General features: G+C 41.9%; 1 protein-coding gene across 1 annotated transcript in view; it reads left to right on the top strand.

Moving 5' to 3' along the window:
* Fam160a1 (family with sequence similarity 160 member A1) overlaps positions 1-16,158 on the top strand; it is a 224,331-nt gene that overhangs the window by 61,002 nt on the left and 147,171 nt on the right. The window contains exon 2 of the mRNA XM_029537207.1: positions 5,180-5,301. The gene's annotated coding sequence lies outside the window, so the exon portion shown is untranslated. The remainder of the gene's footprint in view (positions 1-5,179; positions 5,302-16,158) is intronic.

Genomic DNA, 16,158 nt, shown 5'->3' with positions numbered 1-16,158 from the left:
ACCATGACCAACAACATCACCTCTAATGGGAGCACGGAGCACAGAGCACAGAGCACGGACATCAACATGGCCTCTGGTCACAGCATGGGCCATGGACATTGACATTGATTCAAGTGGCAGCATAAACCACAGACTTTTCAATGGCCTTTGCTGACAACACGGACCGCAGATACCAACATGGCCCTTGGCTGCAGCGTGGAGTACAGATACTGATTGATTTATTTTAAGATGCTGTGATCTCTCCTTTTTCTCACATGTAATATTCTTCAGCTTACTAGTTGGTTGTGTAATTGAGACTTCCTCAGAGTCATAAATTTGCACTAACAAGATGTTATATCCTGTGGAACAGGAGTAACAGGTATTTGTGAGCCGCCCATTGTAGCTGCCGCAAAACTAGGTCAAATTATACTAAGGTCTCTTGATTGCGGAAGAGAGCTCTGTATTATTAATAGGATGTTTCAGGGATTGATTGAATGGAAGTCGAAGACAGAAGTCTCATTCAATTAAGCGTTTCTGAAAGCACTGAAAAGGGTTGCTGGTCATGGGAGGAGTGGGAGGAAATCAATAGGTGGACTGCTGTGGAATCCTGACCTTCATGGACCATAGCATCAACATGGGAGGTCCAAGACGCAGCTCCTAACCCATCTCCCATCTGCTTACATTTGGATGTTTGATCAGGCTACTTAGCCACCCAGCTTCCGTTTTATCATGTGTATATCCAGGGACTGGATTTTGGAGACCACCATGAGCTCGCATACTTAAGACTTTGGGGTATTACTAGGCTGTTTAATGGAGTCCAGGTTGTGTGTCTGTGTAAGCTTCCACATATGAGTACCATCTCTCACTTGCCCCACTGCAGCCGTTTTGGTGAAAGAAATTATTCAACCATTAGTTCCTTGTCAACTTCAGATAATGGGAACTTGTTTGACAGTTCTCTCTGTGTTGACTGTTTTCGTAATTACCCTCTGGGAAAGCACATACAGGTTTATTACAGTAGTGCTGTAGGTGTATCCATGTCTGCTGAGGGAAGACCCTGGTTTCTCATAGGTGGGAGGTAGTTCATGATGAGGACGTTAGTGGCATCAGTGTTTAGTTGGCGCTTCTCCTTTCTTTTTGTGACTCCTCTGCCTTCTAGCAGATTTCTAAACTGCACAGTGGAGGCCTCGATTCACTGGATTTATGGCATCTGGAAATGAGCTTTAAATTTTGTTCCTGTGTTGAAATTAGGGGTGTGACATGCCTATGACAAGGGGTGCCCGTGAGCCTGAATTTGATTTTGTTATGTGGAGGTCGGATGTTTTGTTAGAAGGGAAGCCTGGGGAGAGATCTGTGTGTGACTGAACTGTTAACTGCCCGCTTCCTCCCTTTTTAGCAGGAGACATATTTTGTTTTTAAATGAGATGACAAGCGAGAGAATTATCAAGACTCGGTGAATTTTAAGAATCTCCTTTCAATTTTTTTCAAGTTCCATTTAACCTTGCTTCTGATATCATTCTGTGCATTACTGTCAAAAGAGCAGCTGCCTTTGAAGTCGGGAAGCCTCGCTGCTGGCAGTCACGATGGTAAAATATAAGCAGGGCTTTCAGTCAAGTCCTTGCTGATACAGGGAGGCCTTATTACCTGCGTGAAAGTGCGTGTGTGTGAGTACCTAAAAGACCCGGAGTGCGTGGGGCGGATACATGATAATGGCCGCTGAGAGGAGGGAGTCATCTCATGAATTAGGGATGCCCCTTTCATAATTCATGAGCTGCAGGCTGAGGAGGCCATGGAATCACCTGGAAAGCATCTGGAAGCAATCTGTAATTTTTAAGAGGCAGCCAAAGAGCCTGCATCTCTCCAGTACATGATGATAAAATTGTTTGCGTGGGATTCTGGGGGAGTTACTTGTTACTAGCTAAACGTTTCCCCACTAAATATGCCCCAAGATTTGATTATGAGGTGTTGCCGTCTCTCCAGGGTACTCAGCAAGAGATTAATTGATCAATGTAAAGAAGGTAGGTTAGGATTATTTATTGGCAGGTGAAACATCTTTTACTCTAGTCTCCATGCAGGCGTGATACTGGTTATGCCAAAGTGTGTCCAGTTTTGAGGATTAAAGTCATGTTAGCCCCCTTTCCTTTTGTTATAGCCAAAGGAGGTACTACAATTCGTACTTTGAAGCTATGTCTGTGTAGGTTATACAAAGACGTTCTAGGAAGTTCTAGGACGTGATCTTTTATATTGGGCTATTGCAGAAAAATGGTGATGTCAATAAGTGGTTTACGATCTTGGACAATTTTCAGTATACAGAGCTATGGGGAGGATGCATTTGTTCTCTGACTTGGATTCTTAGCTTAACCTGCCTAGAGATGGGAAATAGTATACCCAATACCAAGAAAACATGACTTCCCCTCCCTGCCGTGTTTATGAGTAGCTGTGGTCATAGGTGATTACAGCCCAATACCTAACTTGACCTGCCTGACTCCCTCCCTCCCTCCCTTCCTTCCTTCCATCATGTGTAGTTCCAGGCTGACTTCCTATTCATGAGCCTCCTGGCTCAGCCTCCCCAGTGCTGGAGTGAATGTCTTCCTTCTCTATAGTACAAGTGCCATTTGCTCTTCTCATTATAAATGCATCAAACCTACTAATCACTAACAGGTAAATTATTGTAGTAACAGGTGTAGTTGACTACTTCTCTTCCACTGGACATTTACATGTTTTCCTTTATTAAAATTACAGTACTTCCTATTTTCTTAAAAATGGTTTTACTTGCAAATTTCCTCCAGCTTTTCATCCATTGTGATGCTGAGTGATAAGTCTGTGCTTTTACCTCGTGTTTATACTAGTTTCACCTTCCACATCTCCAAGTATTTGGGGTTTGCCATGTTAGATACTCTTATTTCTGTTTGGATACCTCCAGTCTATTTGTTGCACACCAGGGATGGAGTCATGTGTCTGTGTTGTAAGACTCGCCTGTTTGTTAGGCCTGATGATAGATACATGTCTGAGAACAGAGCAGACTTTGGCCAGGGTGAGCAAAAGTTAAATTTTCAATCTTTTTTATCTAGATAAGTACTAGGGGACATTTTGGGGATATTGCACATTTTTTTGAAAGTTTTTCAGAAAAATTACTTTGATCCCCTTTTGACTTCATATTGTCATATTAGTGATGCTATTGATTTATGGTGTGGATTTGTTTAGCTACATTTGTTTTTAATTCTCTTCTGAAAGCAATATGTAATTATTTTGTAACACAATATTTTATAACAAGGTGGAAGAGTCAGAGTTGGAGAGATGACTTACAGGTTAAAAAGCACTTGCTCTTCTTACAGAGGACTTGAGTTGGGTCCCCACCCTCTTCAGGCATCTCACAAACACCTGTAATTCCAGCTCTAAGAGAGCCAGTGCCCACCTTTGGCCTCTGTGGGCCCTGCACACACATAACTTTCCTTCACATAGACATACTTGTAGATATAACTAATGAAAATAATTTTGAAGATGGAAGAATTTTTTGCTTTCTGCTGCCTAGCAGGGTCTTCCTACTTTTTGGCTAGTATTCACATTTTGAAATAAAAATAATACTTTTTACTTACTTAAAAACTTAAAAATATTTATTTTCGACTTTTCATATGTGCATATAATGCGCTTTGATCACAATATCTCCCTTTACCATCTTTATACTGCTCCCACTCTCTATGACTTTTCCTTCCTAACAAGTCCCTAGCTACCTTCTTGACGTAAAAAAAAGTATTATGGTTGCTTCTGTGAGTGTGTGCATGGGGTTCCTAGTTGAACTGTGAACTTAATAGTGGCTATAGCACTGAGGAAAACTGGCTTCCAGTTCCCCAGCAGCTATGAATTGCCCATTCCTCCTACTAAGCCTCACCAACCCTTTATTCATCCACAGTGGCATGCTGATGGACTCAGAGTGTTGTTGTTGCTGTTGTTGTTGTAAGTCTTGTATAGGTAACCACAGCTCCTGTGATCTTGAGTGCAGTGGTCATGCCATGTCTAGGAGACAGCAGTTCATGGCACCTCTCTACATCTGTATCTTTTTGCATCTTTTTTCGGGATGTTCTCTGAGCCTCGGATGAGGGTGATAGAGATAGATGTCTCATTTAGGGTGAAGCAGTCAACAGTCATTATCAGCTTGTTTACCAGTTATGAGTCTCTGCGTTAACTATTGACCACTACAAAGGAAACATCTCTGACCTATGGATGTTGGAATGGATAATCTTAGTTATCAACTTGTTCTAGAATCTCCTGAGAGAGAGACTTCTGGGCTCGCCTGTGGGGATTATTTGGACTAGGTTAATTGAAGTGGAAGACTCATCCACTGTGGGTAGCATCATTCTCTGGGCTGGGGATCTAGACTATAAGAAGAAACCATGAGCTGAGCACAGTCATTGCTTGGCTATGCATGCAGTGTGACCAGTTGGCCTCTTGATACTAGTTGGCCTGTGACTTTCTGGCCATAATAGATTATATCCTGAAACTGTAAGCCAAAATAAAACCCTTTCTTTCTGTCTTAGGTTGCTTTGGCCAGGGTATGTTATCATAGCAACACGAAAAAGTAAGAAAGACAGGTATGACCATAAATGTTTGAAGACCATTTGACAACATGTCCGTGTAGGAGAACAACAATAATATGTTCTCCTATGAAGCCTGTTACCTCCCCAGCCGTGGGCTTTTGAGTAGGTTTGCAGAACCAGGGATCATTTTCCTCCTATGGAGAGGGTCCCTAATCCAATTAGAAAGCGGTTGGTTACCTCCATCTCCATCATGCCATTATTGCACTAGTGGGCGTATCTTATTGGCAGGTCAGTACTGTAGTTCATAGGGTCCTCCACAGGGTAAGAGTATTGATGTCTTTTTTTACCTAGGTGGCCTACATAGCATCTTCTGGTACTATGAAAGACAGCCAGCAGGGAGAAAGCTTGCCGCTCAGTTTCAGCTTATTTTCTCCATGCCCTGCCATCATAAGGTGTGCTATCTTCCGCAATAGGGTCTTACTGCCTAGTTCAGGGAGGCCACCAAGAACAATGACAATGTCTCTGAGACTTCCCCATATGTTTTTATTTTTATGATAAAGACAAATGTGACTCAAGGACACCTCAGCCAGTACACAAATAGAAGGAATGTAGGCTTGTATTTGCAATTTATTATTAGTGATGACGAGGCATTTCCTTCCTTTCTGTAGATTTTGAGTCTTCTGGTGGTTTTCGGACAGAACCAAATGTTAGAGAAGTCCTTTGTGTTCCTCTGAAAGGTGAATCGAACAAATACAACCCAACAGTGTGCTACTGAAGAAAGCATTCACAGGTAATGTTTTTCTTACTGCTTGTTAGTTTGAGACTCTTGGGAGTCACCTGGGAGGGGGAACCTCAGCTGAGGAATTGCTTTCATCAGAACAGCCTGGCCCATGGGGCATATTCTTGCTTAATGATTGATGTGGCAGGGCCCAGCCCACTGTGAGTAGTACCAGCTGTTGTAGGTGGTCCTTCAGTTTATAGGAAAAACAAGCCATGGGGTGGATCTGTAAGCAGTGCTTTTCTGTGGTCTCTGCTTCAGTTCCTACCTCTGGGTTCCTGCCTTGGCTTCCTCAGTTGGTAGACTGTAAGCTGTAAGATGAAATAAAGCTTCCTCTCCAAGTGGCTTTTTGGTCATGGTCCTTATCATATCAACAGGAAGCAAACTAGGATCTTTGTGGGGTTACTATTGGTATGCATCCAGTTATATTTAATAAAATAGTTTTAAAATCAACTCTACTTGAATATATCTGCATATCCAGGTGAACATTATCACGTTCAAAACAGAGTTTTTGAGAATTTATACTCTATTTTCTACTCAAATATTTATGAAACATTTCTTTGGGAATGCATTCTGGACCCCACCTCCCCACTCCCACTCCTACTCCCCCGCCCCCTGTGACATTCTTTTAGGCATCCTGTTTTCTGTGGAGGCATCTGTCAGCACTGTGGCACTGTATTTGAGAAACAAAGGAAATGCTTTTGGCTAAGTAGAAACACTATTATGTTGACTAAAACCAAAAAGAAGAAATAATATAAGGCAAATAGTTTTCCTTTTTGTTGTCTCTGTGTGTAATTGAAACCCCAGAATGGAGTGTGTGGTTAAACAGTGATGATATTGTTAAAAAAAAAAAAAGTGATTAGGCCATGTCATTTACAGAGAAACATTATTTATTTGTCTTATAAATATTGTTACTCNTTCTTATTAAGATCAATCAATCTGTCATGGTTATAGAAATGTTANTTTATTAATCAGGTTAAATAAGATGATATCCAAACTCTGTTATGCTGTATACCTCTTAGCCTTTTTAATTTGCCTCTTATAAATGACTCCCTGCAGGTGTTCTGGAATGTTTCTCCAAACGTTATCAGAGTGCTTGTTAAAATACACATTTTAAGTTTCAAATTACAGNGCTGGTAGTAGAGAGAATGCTTAGCATGGTTGAGGTCCTGGGTTCAATCCTTCAGTTCAGATTACTAGATTCCTTCATGACAAGGGATGGGAATCAGCTATTTTTTTGTTTTGTTTTGTTTTGTTTTTGTTTGTTTTTTTGAGACAGGGTTTCTCTGTGTAGCCCTGGATGTCCTGGAACTCACTCTGTAGACCAGACTGGCCTCGAACTCAGAAATCTGCCTGCCTCTGCCTCCCAAGTGCTGGGATTAAAGGCATGCACCACCACTGCCCGGCGGGAATCAGCATTTTGTCAGTGTCACTAAACATCGACACCTCATAAAGGACAAAACCAAACTTTTATGTGTATGTGTGCATGTATGTATGCATGCATGCATATGTATATATGTGTGTATATATATATATATATATATATATATNNACNCGCNCGTGTGTGTGTGTGTGTGTGTGTGCATATACATGTATATATACCTAGACATATCTGTTTTATATTTACTTGATTTCTGCTTTGAATGCTGTAATTTATCATGTTATTTTGACAAAGATTGTATTTCTGAATAACTTATAAGGTCAAATTAAAGATATAATTGGGTAAGATTGAATAAAATATTTGAACTTTATGGCTACATTAGAAACGGAAATGCTTTTTCCTGGATGTAAATGGACATATAAATTTCTCATCTAGATGCTACATATTAAGTTGTATTAAACATCTACTTTTCAAATGGCCTAGTAAATCTAGGGCAGAGACTTACAGGGTGGCAGCGAAGGCCCCTGGAACCCATGCTGTGCCATACTGAGCATCCAGTGCAGCCTCTCTCAGTGACGTTGTGCTGAGGTTGGGCTCTGCTTATGCTCAGAAAAGACAGATGTTTTCTTTCTGCTGTCCTGAGATCTTGTGACTGCTTCAAGCCCTTCAAATGAAAGGAAATATTAACATGAAATGAAGCAGTTGCCTTGTTAGGAAACTGTTTTCATTTTATCCCTGCAAGTCTATCTTCTGTTATCCTTTGATGGTTTAAAATACTAGTTTCCAGGGCCTACGTGGACTCAACATCATGACGGTAAGGACTGGGCACCAAGGAATCCTGTCCAAACCCTGGATCCCTCCCTCCCCAGCGGTTCACCTGCAGAGACATTGTTTGGAACCTGTTCTCGCCTCTTGGATCCAGTAGGCAATATTTTTTGAAAGAATGATTCTTAATAGTGTGTTTTGTTTTAATGGTTATACTCTAAGTATTGTACTTTTAGAAATGAAGTGTTTTGTTTTTGATTTTTTGGTCAAGGTCAGGAGGACATTGGGAGCTACAAAGAGAATATGAGACATGAGAACAAATATTATAATAGATAAGGCTTCAAGTCTGGTGGGCTACCTAGAAGTCAGAGGGAACAGTGTTATGTTGTAGGAGTAACAGTGACTGGGGTGATGAAGGGATCTAACATTCACACGCATGTCTTGGGAGGAAAAGATCACAGACTCTGAAGGTGCACAGCAGGAACACAAATGGTAAACTGATCTGAAAGTGGACTTTAAAGCACCCAGGCAGCACAGCATAAAGCACACGGGGTCGTCCTGAGGAGGTGCCGTCAGCAGAATTCATCTGTTATGAACTTCGGATGTTCTCAGAACAGGAAGACAAATAGCAAGCAGACAGAGGCAATTGCAGATCTTCTGAGCTGTTGTGAGAGAACTACATATTTGAATACACTATTCGAGGGTTAAGAGTGTCTAAATGAGAGAGTAGCAGTTAGAGCGGCCTTGGAGTGCAGCCTTGGTGCTAGCATGCTGGGGATGCGAGTCACGCAGCGTGGGTGATGGGAAGGCCTCTGAGGTTTCTCAGGCTCCGTGTGAACCAGTGGGAGGCCACTGCAAAAGATGATTTCAACAACAATCTGTCCCAGCACTGGGGAGGCAGAGGCAGGTGGATTTCTGAGTTCGAGGCCAGCATGGTCTACAAAGTGAGTTCCAGGATAGCCGGGGCTACACAGAGAAACCCTGTCTCGAAAAACCAAAAAAAAAAAAAAAAAAAAAAAAAAATCAACAACAATCTGTCTTCAAGAGTTGTTTGGGACTAGAGTTTTCTAAGTAAATAACACTAAAGGATCTTCTAAAATGAGTTATGGTTGCGTAGACAGGCAGCTACATTAAAAACAAAAAACAAACAAACAAAACCAAAAATCAAACAAATAAATAAAAAAACCTGAAAACCATAAGTCTGAAGTTTAAACATTTTTATTTGCACATACCTCTTTATAATCTCTTAGGTTTGAATCTTCTTTTGTGCCTGAAGTGTATTTGTTTGTTTAGCCACCTTTGTCTCTTCATACAGTTTATAAGCTTCATAATTTCATTCCCTGCTGTTTGGTTTGTTCCTAGCATTTAAAGTCTTTTCTAAGAGACCTGAATAGTTTAGAACATTTATGTTTGATTATGTGTGCTGTTTACTTTTCTGGGTTTTTGTCTGTTTTGAGACAGGATTTCACTCACTAGCTCAGGGTAACCTTGAACTCATGGAAGTCTAAGTGCTGGGATTACAGGTGTGAGCCACTACACCTGGCACCTGTTTTATTTTCAGCATAGGTTTTGAAACACCTTATCTTTTGGGTGTGTGAGTGCTCCTGTCACACTTAGAGAACATCTCTAACATCTCCATGACAGGAGTTTTCTACACTTTGGCCTCAGTTGGGCCCCATCATCCTTAGTGGGAACTTGTTAGAGACACACAGTTTGGGGTTAAGTCAGAAACCCCTAGGGCAGAGTCCAGTTTGTGTTAATGAGCCATCCTGCTAATTCCAGGGCAGGTTGGAGCCTGGCCCTAGACCTATTGATAGCTATGCTGTTGCTGAAGTCACACATGTTCCTGCCCTTGGTCCCCTGAGCAGGTGGATTAGGGGTTCTCAGCCTTTCAGAGCTTGTTCACAGGCTTACCCAAATCACCCCCTTAAACAAAAACAAAACACTAAACCCAGCAATGAAAACAAAAACAAACACTCCCCCTCACAGGGCCTTAGGACTCAGTGACCTCTGACCTCACGCCCTGCCAGCAGTTTGGCTGGTTTCAGGTGACCCAGTTATCAGCAGTCAGGTCAGCTCTCCCAAATAGTTCTCATAGCTGTGGTCTAGGCTAGGCAGGAATCTGTCCTCCTCCAGCTCCAGAGCCAACACCGTGTGCATGGCTTCTTTGGGCCTGGTAACAGAAACCGAGGGGCTAGCACTTTATTTGCAAACAGCAATTTGGACTCTTTTTTTCATAAAAGTCAACCGTGTTTGATTTCTTTCCTTGAAAAGTTTGATTTTTTTTTCTCAAATCTACTCAGATTACTCTTTTTTTTGTTGTTGTTTTCCCGAGACTTATTCTCCACAGTTTCTCTGTGAAAAGAGTTGTTTTTTTTTTTTTTTTTTTTTTTTAACCCTTGTAAACTTAGAAGTTTCCTAAGCATTTGCTCTAAGTAGCTTATACAAATCATTTAAACAGTGGTCCCGGGGAGCCCCACCCCTCACTGCCCAGCTGTGTGGAGTCTCTATGATGGTTCCTTAGAGTGATGCCTCCTTCATCTCAATATTACTAACTTTTTTTTTTTAAGTCTTTAAGTGTATTCTTATTGGGATTGGTGTTTGCATGTCTTTCTCTGTCTTTCAGTCTTATCCCTCTGTCCATCCCTAACTTCCTAAGCTTTGGTCTTTCTGTAGTTTGAACTGTGGACAGATGCCTGGGCCTCACACATGATGAGAATGTATTTCACCACTGACCTACACTCCCAGCCCCCCACATTTTGCCTACAGGAGCCTCCAAGTTCCTTTTCAGTACCCATTTCTTTGTGTTTGCTATATCCTTCCTTGGATGCCACCCCCTGACACTAATCTGTATCAAGGTGTGTCCCATTCTCACAGCTCTGTCCCTCCTCCCAGCCACTTACTAGCTGGTCCAATCTAGACGTACATCCAGAGCCAGTCATTGTCCTCGCCTGGATCTGTGGCCCTGTCAGTCTCCCAACTCAGCAAGAGGCGCCGCCATCTATCAGCCTAGTGTTTCTAACATTTTCTTGGCATCTCCCATGTTACAAACCAGTGTTTAGAAGCTTTTGGTAATTCTTCTGCAAATCCTAAGATAAATTCTGTTATCTTTGCCATTACTCTGCAGGGCAGGGAACCCACACACACACAGTCAAGCTGTTTCCTGAGGCCACAGAGCTATCAGTGGAGGCAGGATTCAAGCCAGCCTGTTTCTGCAGAGCACAGGGTGTACCTCCTGTGTTCTTCTTTCCTCTCTTATAGGTGTTGTACTAGCTAGGATTCTTGTTGCTGTGGTGAAACACGATGACCAAAAGCATCCTGGGAAAGGGGCGGGGGTGGGAGGGAGGCTTTATCTGGCTTACACATCTACATCATAGTTCATCACCGAAGGAAGTCAGCACAGGAACTCAAATAGGGCAGAACCTGGAGGCAGGAGCTGATGGAGGCCATGGAGGGATGCTGCTTACTGACTTACTCCTCATGGCTTGCTCAGCCTGCTTTCTTATAGAACCCAGCACCACTACTGAGGCAGCCATGCCCCCATTGGACTGGGCCCTCTCCCATCAATCACTAATTAAGAAACTGCCCTAAAGGCTTGTCTGCAGCTCAGTCTTATGGAGGCATTTTCTCTGTTGAGGTTCCTCTCAGGTGACTATAGCTTATGTCAACTTGACATAAAACTAGCCAGCACAGGTCACAAGGCCAGAAATCCAAGCTTACTCTTTACCTTCTCATTCCTGCTTGCCTGCTTGAGCCTTTTGACTTCATCTTTCTTAAACGGTGTCTCCATCTCTGCATTGCATTGTAAGGATTCATAGACTGGTTCTCTTGGTTTTCCAATTCATACTCCTGTTTTTAAATATTCAGTGTTATTATTCTTCCTAGTGTTAAATGTGATCTGAACACCCCCCCCTTTTTTTTTTAAACCAGCCCAGTTCTTGTACTGTCAGTTACCCAGAAGGCAGACTTTCTCTAGAGGCTACTTTATTGTTGAGAAAGCCCTACCAATTCTGGGGTCCTGGATGGGTAAGAACCACACCATAAGGCAGAGAGCTGCAAGAGAGTCAGTGACTCCTTAGTGTGATACCAGACACTCGGAGGGGTAGAAAATTAAGGAGAAATGATGGGTTTTGACTAGTTTTTCACTATTTTAGTCCTTAATGTGATGAAAATGTAATAAAGGAATTCATTGTCTAGTCTAGCTGAGAAAACATAGCCTATACTTTAGTGGGTCCCCAGCAGAAAGCTGCTCCATCCCACCTCTGCCATGCTGTGTTTCAGCCTCTGTGGTCGACCTTACCTTCCTGAAGCACACCTTCCCTCTCCTCCCTCTAGGCTTGTCCATCACCTTGGGACGCCTTCTCGGATCTATCCCATTGACTTCTTCACATTTGGGTGAAGGGTTTTCTGACATGCCGCTAGGGCCCCATTCTTTCCATGTCCTAGGGATTGTTAAATGTTGTTTTAGTTGCCTCGTTGTCTCCTTTAGACTTGGTGCTGGGTCTTATTTATTTCTGAGTTTTTGTCACCCAGTACAGATGCTCAATAGGTATCGATTGTATGAGAGAATCAGTGAGTATTTAAATGAGTCAAATAATGACTGCCACTTACATATGCTTTTATCTTTCTGAAGTATCCAGCAGGTGATGTGTCAGGCTAGGATTAGGCTCACCTGTAAGTAACCATCAGAATCAATGACCAAACAGATTAGGGGACTATTTTTCTTCCAAGTAAAATAAGTGTGGAACCAGACTCTCCTTGGAGTTGAGCGCTTCTTTGACTTTCAGGTTGCACTGCCCCCAGCTCTCTGCACTACTGTGCTGGGCTATGATTCTTGTCCTCATTCCTTGTTCTGGAGCCGGATGGTAGAACTTTGCTGGCTGTAGTCTTTCCTTCCAGTAAAGATGGGAAGGCTAAAATCCAGTGCTTGCCAGCCTTCTGTCGATATCTGTTCCCACCTTCTCTTAGGAACTTTCCTAAAAGGCCTCTCAGGATACCCCCACTTACTGTATATACCTGACAGTAAATACCCAGCAGGCCTGTCATGGGTTTACTTCTAGCAGCCAGAGGAACTAAGGGATTGAGATTTTTGTCTGGCTCTTTGTTGATTATGATTGGCATTGAGTTAATAATGTTGGAAAGAATAGAGGGTAACCAGCTGTCTATTACATAGGTTAATATGATTTCCTCTTTTTTTTATTGGATATTTTCTTTATTTACATTTCAAATGTTTTCCCCTTTCCAAGTTTCTCCTTTGGAACCCCCCTATCCCATCTCCCCTCCCCCTACCTCTGTAAGGGTGCTCCCCCAACTACCCACCCACTCCTGTCTTCCTGCCCTGGCATTCCCCTACACTGGGGCATTGAACACCCTCAGGCCCAAGGCCCTCTCCTCCCACTGATGTCTAACAAGGCCATTCTCTGCCACATATGTGAACAGTGCCATGGATCCCTCCATGTGTACTCTTTGGTTGGTGCTCCAGTCTCCGGGAGCTCTGGGAGGTCTGGCCTATTGATACTGTTGCTCTCTCCATGGGGCTGCAAACCCCCTCACTCCTTCAGTCCATTCTCCAACTCCTCCATCAGTGACCCCCCCCCCTCCAAGCTCAGTTCAATGATTGGCTGTGAGCATCCACCTCTGTATTTGTCAGGCTCTGGCAGAGCCTCTCAGGATACAGCCATATCAGGCTTCCATCAGGAAGCACTTCCCGGCATCCACAATACTGTTTGGATCTGGTCACTATATATGGGATGGATCTCCAGGAGGGGCAGTCTCTGGATGGTCATTCCTTTCATCTCTGCTTCACACTTGGTTTCCATATTTATGAGGTCCCATTTGTTGATTCTTGCTATTAGAGCACAAGCCATTGGTGTTCTGTTCAGGAACTTTTCCCCTGTGCCCATGTGTTAGAGGCTCTTCCCCACTTTCTCTTCTATTAGATTCAGTGTCTCTGGTTTTATATAAAGGTCCTTGATCTGCTTGGACTTGAGCTTTGTACAGGGAAATAAGAATGGATCAATTTGCATTCTTCTACATGCTAACCGCCAGTTGAACCAGCACCATTTGTTCAAAATACTGTCCTTTTTTCCCCACTGGATGATTTTAGCTCATTTGTCAAAGATCAAGTGACCATAGGTGTGAGGGTTCATTTCTGTGTCTTCAATTCTGTTCCATTGATCAACCCGCCTGTCACTGTACCAGTGCCATGCAGTTTACAGCTCGAGGTCAGGCATGGTGATTCCCCTGGAAGTTCTTTTATTATTGAGAATGGTGTTTTTTACTATCCTGGGTCTTCTGTTATTCCAAATGAATTTGAGAATTGCTCTTTCTAACTCTATGAAGAATTGAGTTGGAATTTTGATGGGGGATTGCATTGAATCTGTAGATTGCTTTTGGCAAGATGGCCATTTTTACTATATTAATCCTGCCAATTCAAAAGCATGGGAGATCTTTCCATCCGAGATCTTCGATTTCTTTCTTCGGAGACTTGATGTTCTTATCATACAGATCTTTCACATGTTTGCTCAGATGATTTCTCAAGTGGACATAGGCAGCTTTGGAGAGTAATTTGTAGAGCTAACCTCCTCCCTTCCCCCTCTACCTATTCTATTCCTCCTGCCTTTCTTCTCTACTTGCTTTTCTCCCCTGACTTCTTTTCCTCTCCTTCCTTTAGGTTTACCCACCTTTCCTCTTCATTTTTCTTCCCTTTCTTTTGCAATGCAGGAGTTTGAACTCAGGGCCCCCTCTTCATGCTAGGTAAGTATTCTCTCAGAGCCACACCCCTTTTCTCTTTCAATGCCTGCACACTCTGTGTAATGATTAGATTTGGAAATTGGTATGTCTATTATCTTAGACATTGTGATGGCTATTCTTGGTTATCAACTTGACTATATCAGGAATGAACTAAAACACAAGTGGCTGGATAAGCCTGTGAGGTTTTTTTTTTTTTTTTCAATTAAATCATTTGAAGTGGGAAGACCCACTTTTAATCTGGATTTTTTTTGAGGTGAAGATCCACCTTTAATCTGGGTCACACCTTCTGCTGGCAGCCTAGATAAAGAACATGGAAGAAGGACGCTTGCTATCTGCCTCCTTGCTCTTGCTTGAAAGTTCATTCCTTCTCTGGCACTGGAACCTGCTTCTTCAGGACTCTGTCATATACTGACAATCAGCTGAGACATCCAGCCTCATGGACTGATCAACTACTGGATTCTTGAACCTTCCTTTGGTAGACAGCCATTGGTGGATTAGCTGGACCATAGCCTGTAAGCTCCTCTAATGCATCCTCCTCCCTCTCTCTCATTCTATACATTTTATACCCCTAGAGATTTTTGACTAATACAGATATCTATCTTTTTTTTTAGGTTGAAAAATATTTTAAAATTTCAGGTATTTAGAAATACTCAATGAGCATATATAACTCTCCTACTGTGCTACATATAGACTACAAGTTCTTCCTCCTGTCCAGCTGCCTGTGTATTCTTCTTTCTCTACCCCTCCTCCACCTCCTTCTCAGACCCTGGTAAATAATATTCTATTCATTTCGACTTCTTTGAGGTCACCTTTTAGTTTTGGTCTTTTACCACTTTATATAAAATTAAGTATTTGACTATCTTATAGACATTCAAAAAATCTAAATGAAAACTTTTATCAATTTTTTTTTAGGATTTTCTACTGTTGATTTCATCATATAACTGCTCCAGTTGTTGTTCAAATGTGTCCTAGGTCACACTTATAGAAGGGTCTTGATAGAACACTGACAGAAGATTTGCCAATAGATATCAAGAAAAAAGCAATCTGAATCTCCTGTTCATTTTTTTTCTACAAAGCTATCATAAAAATAAATCAGAATTCTAAACAAAATTATACTCATTTATTAAGGAGTATTTCTAGTTGTGACAAACTGGAGCAAGCCAACAGTTCAATAATAAGAGAAGAGCTATATAAATGAGGGATATTCATGGAGGAGAAGTATAGTGGAAGCTGCACTGTCTTTTATTGGGAAGGGGACTTAATGACTTAGAATAATGCTCACAATATAATATTGAATGGATGATACAAGAATCGAGCTGGAGTATGTATATATATACATATATACATATATATACACACACACATAGGTTATACCCCTATATGTTTTAAAATCGGGAGGTTATTAGAAAGTACACTAAAGACTGCAAAGAATTACCATAACCTAGGCTGAAAAGAAATATGAAACCTTAAAAGTAGTTAGTCTTTTGTGGTGCTGAGTGGTTTTTATTGTTATATATTTTTCTCTACTTTTTCTGTTGTGGTTATTGTTAAATTATTTTAACATTAATTCAGTTAAAAACAGGTTGCTTATTATTTTAGTGATCAGCAGCTACTTTTGTTTGTTTTTTTGTTTTTTTTTGTTTTTGTTTTGTTTTTGAGACATAATCATCTTCTATAGTTCAGACTACTGAAGAAAAAGCTCCTTATCTAGCCCAGGGTTACAGTGTTCACCTTACCTCAGCCTCCCTATTACTTGGGATAGCAGGTAGGGGCTATTAGCTGGGTGCGCACACTTTTTGTCCCAACACTTGGGAGGCAGAAGCATGTGGATCCCTGTGAGTTTGAGACCAGGCTGGTCTACATTGAGAGATCTAGGCCAGCCAGTGAAACCTCCCTCTCTCTGTCTCTGCCTCTCTGTCTCTGTCTTACACACACACACACACACACACACACACACACACACACACACA

This window comes from Mus pahari, chromosome 4 (genome assembly GCF_900095145.1).
Source record: "Mus pahari chromosome 4, PAHARI_EIJ_v1.1, whole genome shotgun sequence".
NCBI lineage: Eukaryota > Metazoa > Chordata > Mammalia > Rodentia > Muridae > Mus > Mus pahari.
Note: the sequence above shows the minus strand (reverse complement) of the source record. Positions and strands in the feature narration are given on the sequence as shown.